This window comes from Propithecus coquereli, unplaced genomic scaffold, assembly GCF_000956105.1.
Source record: "Propithecus coquereli isolate 6110/MARCELLA unplaced genomic scaffold, Pcoq_1.0 Scaffold125, whole genome shotgun sequence".
In the NCBI taxonomy this organism is placed as follows: Eukaryota; Metazoa; Chordata; class Mammalia; order Primates; family Indriidae; genus Propithecus; species Propithecus coquereli.
The window spans coordinates 2035621-2046073 of record NW_012136636.1 but is presented as its reverse complement, the minus strand read 5'-3'; positions in this window follow the sequence as shown (position 1 = coordinate 2046073).

The following is a 10453-nucleotide window of genomic DNA, read 5'->3' as shown; positions in this document are numbered from 1 at the left end:
TTATTATATTTACTATGTATTTTTTTCATTGACATTCTGGAAAAATGAATATCTGCTTAGATCTTTTCTTTGCCAACCTAGTGTATGGATTTGGCTTGGAATAATTCTGATGACCTAACTCATTTTGGAGTCTGTAGCTCTGCCACAGGGCAGCCTAATTACCGCTCAGTCAATTAACAGTGTCTAGCAGGCATTTCCTACAGCTGCATGAGATGCAAACTTCTTTTAGTTCTTAGGTCATCTGATATTTGAAACAAACAAAATTTAAGTCCTCATATTTATTATTTCAAAGGTTTCTCTCTCTCTCTGTAAATCTGCTAACGGTTTTACTGGAAGAAATTTCTCTCTTTTTTTTTTTTTCCTGGATAAAATATTAGCCCTTAGACCTCTTTCCTCAGTCAATGTTCTGAAAGTTGCAATTTATTGCTGGGCTAGGCATAGTGAATTTGGGGGACTGGCTGGTGGGGTGAGACGTAGAAAGACAGTTATCATCTGTGAGAATGCATTAGAATAAAGCTGCCCCAATTTCTAGTTTTTCATTCTTTGTATTTTTGATCCTGGAAGATGAAATAGAAGTTTTTCAGTGCTTGGCTCATTGGCGATGATATGTTGTTGGTGATCCTCAAGTTGTGTTCTTTAAGTCTCATTCCATCACCTTCGTAGTTGATGAAAACTTATAGTTAACATCTTACACAAAAACTCTTCTGAGCTGGTCAACATTCTCATCATGAGCTGTATCAGCTTTGACATATTAATTACAGATTTGAAGAAATTGCTGAGTTATCTACAGATTCAGTATCTATAATTTAAAGTGCAAAATCTTCATTAACTTGTTATTTTTATTCTCACTAGCTAACACCACATAGATCAAGATTTGGAACTTAGAGGCCCATTGTAAAAAATCCCTCCTGCAGTTTCTTGTGAATACTTGAAAATGAATTTTCTCTCTCAGCTACTGTGATATTTTGGCTATTATATAATTTACTGTTATATTTTACCTCAAAAACTGTCTGCCACTCTTTCGACAACCATTGTGTTATTTAATTTCTGGTTTGAACCGTCATATTTTCCCCTGAATGCAACGAATGCTGTTTTATTATTTAACTATTTCATGCCCACTTACATGTGAGCTGCCTTTCATTAGTAAGAGAGACTTATTTTGAAAGTCACTAGCACACAAATGTTAAAGGATAATATTCAGGCATGATAAATAATGATATAGAAGGCCCTATTTTCAAATCTAGAAACCTGTAAGTTCTCAGTGTGATTTAGTTCATGGGAAAACAGTATTTATTCATATTAATACTTTAAAGAATAACCTTCTAGTTTTCTATATTAAATTGCATTCTGAAAGATGCTTTTAAAAAATCCAAGTAATTAACTTCTGCATAATTCTATATTACATTTGAAAATCAAGTGTAAAACATTAGGTTTCACTTATCTATATTTCCATAATTATCTAGAGTTAGATTTTCTTTTGGACTCAAATCAAGTAATGCCGGATTAAATTAGATACCACTTCTCTGTGATAATCATATCTAGCATTCAGTATGATGACACATCACACTACCAGGATATATTTGACTTCTTACAGCATTTTGCTACAGAGTTACTTTCTCATTTTATTTTCTAGATAAAAAATAGAAAATATTAAGAAGATTTTTACAAAATTTATAAACACCGTTGTATTCAGCTGAATTATGGTAAGTATAGTACTATACTGTGGCTGCTAATAAAATTCTGTAACAAATTTTCTCTATTAATCCTGAGCAATAAAAAAAAATAGTACGAGAAATGCCAGACTCTATGAAGCTGTGGTTCTGTGAGATTCTGCAAAGCTTTTTGTATGGTGACAGATCTAACCACCCCATGAATAGGTCTACAGAGCTGAGGATTGTACTCATTATTATCCCTGTGGGTTAGCCTGATAGGTCAAACAACTTGTCAGTGTTGTACTGTAATTTGAAGTAGAAACACTTCAGAAAAAGAAAGTCATAATTCCAACTCCCAAGGCCTTTGCCCTTTGATTTACCAATGTCCTTGCAGCTGAGCAGGTGAGCAGCAGTGATTTGATGGCAGAAACACACTTAGACCACTGGGCTAACAAGGCCAAGATCACAGGTCAACTGCTGCATGGACTGGTTAGCTTTATGTTGTTTCATGGGCTAAGACTGCTCCCTACTCCAGCTGGTTATAGTGCCAAATGCCATTGATCGTAGGAATGACAGGGTGAGAGATTATGAAGACAGAAAATCCATCTTTACTCCTAGGAGTAAAAAAAAAAAAGAAAACATATGTCTTTCTTAAATATGCTCAGTAGTTTTATCTATACTTTAAGAACATCACTGCATTGAAATCAATCCTGTTAAGGGCTATTCTATTCATGCATAGAATGCTGTGCGGTTAAGTCAGCTACAACTACTCTCACATCCAACCCTCTCCAGCCACCATAACGAAAGAGCATGTGGCTTTAATTAAAAGCATAAAACCACCAAATACCAGGTAGCTGAAGTTATTTCCAGAAGTAACTCTTTATAAATCTTGAACCTGTAATAATGTAACTTTTGTGATCCACTATCATAGTGACTGCAGTAACCTGACCGTAAGCTGTGTTTTCCATCTAAGGAAGCTTCTGAAAATAAAACGTAATTATTAAAGTAATAAGGTACGACATCTTGTGCTGTTTTGTTTGTAATTCCAATATCATTAAATTATCCCATGAGAAAATAAATACGATGAGGATTCAGGTGTGCTATATGGCATTTGAGGTTCTCTTCAGGGAGGCCTTTTTTGCGACTTTTTCGTTTTCATTCATTAAAATTATATACATCACAACATGATTGGACTAAATATTGGAGAAATAATGGTTTTAAAATTTTCTATCAAGTTATTTTAACCTTCGCATCTTTTTTAGGTTAAATCTTTCCCGGAAAGACTACTTCTTATTGGAGAGGAGGCTTGATATCTGCAAAGTTAGTGACAAGTGAGAAAGCAGGTGATTGGCAAGGTTGGGGGTGAAAACAGTCAGGATCCGAATGACCCGTGGTAACCCCGCCCTGTCTCATTTTTACCTTGTAGAGCTCGTCCTTCTTTGTGGACTGCTACCTAAAATGAATCTGGAGAAGAACATTAAAGCATAGGGGACATTTTCCCCCTTATGTAGGACAAAGGATTTGCTACAAAAATCACTTAAAATATTTCTTCACACTTCGAAACAAAAAGACTCAAATTGAAAAGTAAACAATGCTAAGGCATTATGCCAATTCAGTATGACCATATTTAGTTAATTGCAGTCAAATCTTTCAAATGTCTTTTTTGGCTCAATTAAAAAATTAGGCACATCAATCACGTAACACATTTGAGTTGCCTTGATATATAATATTGAAAACAAATTATAATTAGAGGAATACACTAATCCAACTTGGCTGTCATTCAGCTCAACAGATATTATCTACTGTCTACTGTAGGTATTCCATACCACCCAAAGTACATATTTCTTTGCATCTAAAACACTATGGATCATAGCATACATTTTTTAACACTTAGAAAAACAACCCTGCCAAACTGACATGTCATCAATTATAGACGCATCCCAATGTTAGAGACATTCAAATGCGAAAAATTGGTATGTATTAAGTTAAATAAATTGTTCAAAATATGTTCATTTATGTTGTCTCCATGGAAATGACCATAGTGTTAACCACCAGATTGTCGCATGAACTATGTATCTCAATCGGCCTCTTTCAAATGGAGTCTTACCTACTCTCTGACTCACTCCACCCACAAATTATTCTCTTCCAGCAATCTGGTGATCTTTCCAAATTGTAAATTTGATTATGGTAAAGATATTTCTGTAACTCTTCATCGCTATCATCATAAAATCTTCCAAAGGCAGAATTTTGGAGATCAGATTATCTTATACTACTAATCTTTCTGGAGCTTCTTGAAGTACAAGCTTTCAAATAATAATAAAATAAACTCTGCAAAATACACTTTTTAGTCATTTTATTTTCAAAATATTAAGTCATGAGTTATTTGAGTTTGGTGGTAGATCGTATTTCTAAGCATGGCCACAGCAATACTTTTCATAATAAGGACTTTTTGCATGATCCCCTTGAAACTCTTGTATCAAGATGTGGAGTCTATTTCTTCTTCTTCTTCTTCTTTATTTTTAATCATGGCTGAACCCATCACATATTTTGCACAATAATTTGTGGCCAAAGGAAAGTTATGTCAGTGCTAGTGCTGGCACTAGGAGATGAGCAGCTTCCACTTTCAGTGTTCTTGGGATGTTTCTTTCTGGGAAGATAGCTGCCCACACAGCCATCTGGAGTTGAAATAAAGCCACCTGTTGACAGTCCCAGCGGAACTCCCAGCAGGTGGCCAGCAGCAGCTTCCTGCTGTGGAGTCAGGCCTTTTTGAAACCTCCAACCCTGGCCAACCACCAGGTAAGAGAATGACCCAGTGGACATGAAACCGAGAAGCAGAACTGCACAGCTGAGCCTGAGTCCTTGATATCAGAATCATGAGCAAATAAAATGGTTATTATTTAAGCCAGTACATTCTGGGGTACTTTGTTATGCAGCAACAGATAACCAAAAACTATTTTCTCTTTGGGAATTTTTCATATCTTCTCAAGATAAATTTATAACTGAGGGTCACATATATCACTACAGTTATTCAGAGAAAGAATCATTTTAAAAATATGATGAAAATATGAAGCTCCTGGAGAAAAAAATGGTACTTAACTTTTTAAAAAACTAAACAAGTATCATCTCAACACATTGCACAAGAATGTTAAAAAACATAATTCCATATATATTCAATTTTATAATGCCTAAAAATATATATTTAAAAATGTTCCCTCAATAATTGTGATGAACTATCAATGATTTTCAGTGGGTGAAATTAAAGAATTTTGAAATTTGCCTAAGTTGTAATATTTTGGTATAAGGTTGTTTGTAGAAAACGCATTACTATAAACTTTTCCCAAGAATTATAGTTTGCTGTCCATCAAAAGTTTAGTGTTATCATTGCATGTGTTATATCAGACATGCAGGCATGTACAAAAAGAAAAATGTTTTTTGTTTGGTAGTTGTTTCCTTTTTCATTTAATTTGACAGCAAGCTGAATTAACACATATTAAACTATGTTTTTACTTTTTTTTCTTTTTTGCTTAAATAAAACTTAGAGAATCTGATTAATAAATATTTTTGGAATGGAAAATGAGCAAAGAAAGGTGTTCTGACATTTTTATTGACAATAGAATAAATATTGTAAATGTCAGGAGTAATTTGGGAAACAAGTGCCTAGAATGACTGGACATACCTTTCATTTCTACATTCACCAAGTTCACCTGCAATAGTGTAATAGGTTATTTTCCTTATACTTCTTAGTCATGTCTCAATGAAACCATCATGAAATGTTGATTTTAATGAATCCCTGTGACTAAGGGGAGAAGAATTGGCTAAAGTCTAGAAGGTTAAAAGACAGGGTAAGGGAGAAGAGAGGGCATGCATTTGGCTGGTTTCTCTGTTTTTTTCTAATTCATCTGCTTGTAGTACCATAGCCCATGGAAAAGAGAAAATGCTTAGAGAAACAACAAAAAAATAATTGTTCTTATAAAGTTAGATGCCAAGTTCCTGGGTCCTAAAGATTAGAAAACGATTTGAGGAGCTTTAATTGATGATTTTGCAGTTTTAGCAATTGTCATTTTAACATCTGACTTCTGAGGCTAACCTCAATGCAAAACGCAATGAAAAAATGTATGCATGGCATAATGCACAGCAAGGGATTGCAGCCAGATAGTCTGGGATTTGATTCAGAGCTCTTCAAGTGCTGGTTTTGTGCTGTGTAATACCCTCCTCCTTTTATCAATGCGGGTCATGCTATTGTGAGGATTAAACAGACTTTATGTATAAATGTGTGCAACTTCTGGCATATTGTCTGACGTTTACAGATGTGTAGAGTGACAAAACTATTGGTACACTCGTGAGCTCTCCTGAGATGACTGGGTTAATGCCTGCACAGAGCACTGTGATTTTATATCTTCTTTGTGCTTCTGTCTCCTCAACATAGCTAGTCTCTCTTTCCTCACCCACAACTTTTTCTTTTTTTCCGTATGTCCTGTGGGTCTGAGCTCATAAGCTATGATTTAGCAAGGAATTAACAACAAGACAGCAAACTACACTTTCCCTCCTGCAAACCACCTGGAGGGCATTTTCCAAAACACTACAGAGAGACTCGTGCAGGGAATCAAGCTGAATGTCTTCTAAAATTGTTTAAACGGTGATAAGGAGATTTGATTTTTCAGGAAATGTGAATTCAAGTATATTATGGAAAGGAAAATGTAAAAGTTAAAATATGGTTATTTTTAGGAGTTGTGCTACTGAGTCTTAATCTTGATAGAAGGAACCAGGTCAGTAATATAACAACACATTTTTAAAATATTGATGTTAACTAATATCATTCTAGGTGCTATTGGGAACATATTAAAGATGGAGTTACCAATTATAGAACACATCAGTGGTCTGGGAAGGTTAGAACGTCCTTGGCACTTGCTGAGATTAATCCTGATTGGTAATTGGAGAGAAATCCCATACAGTCAGATTAATAGTTCACATTACACCTGTCATGAGTATAACCATAAGTATTACGGTTCAGAAATTCATATGATGTGATTCTCAGGCCATTTATCTCAGAAAAAAACACAGTTATGGAGAATGACAGTTTTCCTTATTTAAGACTGTTTAAATTATTATGGTATTTGTTAATATTTTAGGTTTTTAAGATATTACTAGTGGAAAGAAATAAAAAATATTGAAGCAAAAAAGCACACTGATATTTCACATGCTGTATTTAATTTCTAGCTATGATTATGAGGAAAATATTTGAACACATAGAAACATTGTTAATGATGCACTTTTTGTATATTTTATCTGTGAAATCTAAGAAATGGTAGAAATTCTAATATGAGAACACCTAAAATATTAGATTACATCTGAAAAAAAAAGGAAGAAAGAAAAAGTCACCAGGTAATTTAGCTTGTGCCATGGCAAAATTTTGAAACAAATCTGCAGTGTTCTCACCTATCAGCTGAATCACAAATATTATGTATATAGCATAAATATCTGTATCATCTCCTTTATAATTGTTTCAGCCCCATAGATATATAAGCTTATCTTTAGCCTCTTCACATTGTTGACATCCATAATTCTTCAGTGTTTTGTGTGTTTATAGCTTTTATTGTAAAATCCTTTGCATTGATCTTTTCTGAGATAACATGTTTCACATTTTTTAAAATGACTCCATTCCCTTTGGGATTTTTTGATTCACTTTTACGTTATGAGTTTTTTCACTAATCCAATAAATACTTACAGTTGTCAGTATGCTCAGGATATTTTCTTCCCAATAAAAAGGAGCTGGACTTCCTAGAGGCAATAACCCTTGACATTGTTTCTTAAAAGATGAGTGGCTCACGTTTGTAATCCTAGCACTTTGGGAAGCCAAGGTAGGAGGATTGCTTGAGGCCAAGAGTTCAATACCCAGCCTGGGCAATGTCAAAACTGACCTTGTCTCTGCAAAAAATAAAAAAATTAGCTGGGCATGGTGATGTGCACCTGCAGTCCCAGCTACTCGGGAGGCTGAGGCAGGAGGATCGCTTGAGCCCAGGAGTTTGAGGTTGCTGTGAGCTATGATGACACCACTGTACTCTAGTCTGGGCAACAAAGTGAGACCCTATTTCAAACAAAACAAAACAAACAAACAACCAAAAACACGGTAAGTAGTAGTTTTCCAGCTAAGTAAGAATAGCATTATTCTAATTAGAAGGGACAATATGTACGGAGACCTGAGACGTCAAACATCATGGCCATTCCAGAGGTCAAGAAACAGTTTCATTTGGCCAGAATATGGTCTATTCACCAAGACAGCACAGACCTATATACTTTTTCCTCTTTTACGCTACTTGGAAAGTTTGATCATGGTTCCCATAATTTTCTTTTCACCTTAGATACTCAGACTGAGGGGAGCTAGGCTTCCTGTCTATATTACTTACAAAGCTTCTTGATCTTTTTAGTTGTCTTTTCAGTGTGTGCAGTTAACTCATAATTCACATTATGAGTCCCTGTTAGAATGTGATAATTCATTAAAAATTATCTTCTACATTTTTGTCATATATCATGCTTCTGTATGGTTTTATTAGGCTATAATATCATGTCTGAACAGAGTGACTATCATCATCTTTCATGGATGGATCTCTTCCTAATTTGATTATATTTTCTGATTATTTGATTTTCTGATTATTTTTCCTAATTTGATAATATTTCTGATAATTATTTTCCGTTCCTTACAAAAGAACAATTGCTGAGCATTTGAATGGAGATGTAATAAACAGTCTCATGCTTTCTTCCTTTAAATACTGTGTCTGAAAACAATCTCTCAACCTATGGAAACAGATATAATATATTTTGGATATTCAGCATTCCTTGAGCCTCTGAACTATCTAACAAGGGAAATCAATTAGGAGAGACATATGATATTTAAAAAATGATGGTTTGTTATATTTTTATCAATAATAGAGTTAAATTTTATACAAAATCTTACATATTTTTCTTTATAAACCAGACGTAGATTTTAAACGCTGGTTTTCTTAGTTAATACTTTTAGAATAAATCTAACAAAGCATTGTTAAATTAAAAGAGAAAAGATGCGATTTGCCAACCAGATGGTTTCACCACTAAGTGGGCAGGAGTTACCAGAGACAATGAACAAGTTCATGACCTGCGGTATAAGAAGCTGCGTCCCACAGAAGGCAAAGGCCTGGTTTTGCTCAACGTAAGTGTTGTATCCTTGCTATGGTTACAAAAATCAAAACAACTACAGACAGAAGCACCAATACAAAACCAAGCAGCAAATCCATTTCCCAAAGGTGACAATGTTAAGATAGAAGAAGAATCAGGGTGAGGATGTAATGCATCTCAACAAGGACTGGAGTCTCCATTCCCGGGCGGCCAATTCTGTTCCCTTGGTGCTGGCACAACTGAATAGTTGTTGTCTATCAGTATGTGTATGGATATGAATGAAGGGACATTAAGGAGTTTCTTACATGGAAAATTCATAGGAGGCATTAATTTATACCACTTTAATAATTCTTCTTTTAAATCTTGAATTTTACAAAGGATACATTTTACTTTTATTTTCTAGTTGCTTTTGATATTTTCTTTTTTTCTATAACAAACTTGGAGCATCTCAATGAAGGTAGAAGAAAGGCATATCCAGATCATATTCAGATTGTTCAGGTAACAGAGATTATGGAAGTAAATTTTATATAGGTATTGCAAATAGTGGTATCATAGCAAATGTGCATTCTCCAGGTAGTTTAGCCTCTGGCCTTATCTTATTCTGCTTTCTCCACCTTCTGTTATTAATGTACTAAGGGGAAATTTTTACTCCAATTGAATTGTGTTTTAAGGTTATAATATTTTATTATAAAAGTAAGTATCAAAGATATATAGACAGGAATAGACAAACTTACTTAACCGGAAGTCAGGGTTGGGTTTCTTTATCTGTCTTTTATTACTTCGTTGATTTGGGAAGATATAAATAGTACTTTCAGAGTAATCAAGATGTCTCAGGCACAGTTGCAATCATGTACATTAATTACATCATTCGTTAATAGTAAATCAATAGCAATGACAAGTCTTTGTGATAGGTAGCACTATCATCCTTGTTTTATACACGATAAAATTGAACAGCAGAACCCGTGAATTAATTTGTTAGAGGTCCAATAGGCAGCAAGGATGACTCTCAGTTTCAAACCCAGAGCCCTTGTTTCTAACAATGCAAGAGAGCTGACCCTAGTGAGCTTCAGTTGCTTCAATTTTAAAATAGAGAAAATTTTTTCTTCACAAAGCTGTTAAGATCAAAACTCCTAATCTCTAAATTCATTTCAAAAAGGCATTAAAAAGCATTTTCTTTGCAGACAAATTATAAAATAGATGCTCTTTCCTCCAGGCAGGAGATGGTCCAAGCAGGGTGCAAAGATTGCTGGGCAGAATGAGGACAGACTTTTCAGTCCCCTTTTATCTGTCACCTGGCACACTCATCTCCGTGACCAAAGTGCACGACTCATTTGATGGTCTTGAACAGCTCGTTCCTTGTATGTAGCAGTTTCCAGTTTCTCAGAAGCTAATTCAAGACTTACTTTTCCTGGCATAGATATGTCATCACGATGTGTCCCCAGCCTGGCTCCCTTCATGCCAGTTTTCTTTCATCGGTCTTCACTCAATCCACACTGGATTACTTGTGATTTCTGGATTTGCCCTACTTCTATTTCTGTGATCTTTGGGAAGGGCTGACCCTTCCGTACAGGGAGACCTTCCCCACCTGCTTTGCCTAAATATCTCCTACACGTTTGTCAGAGATCAGATGATCATGAACTCAGACGCCTGCG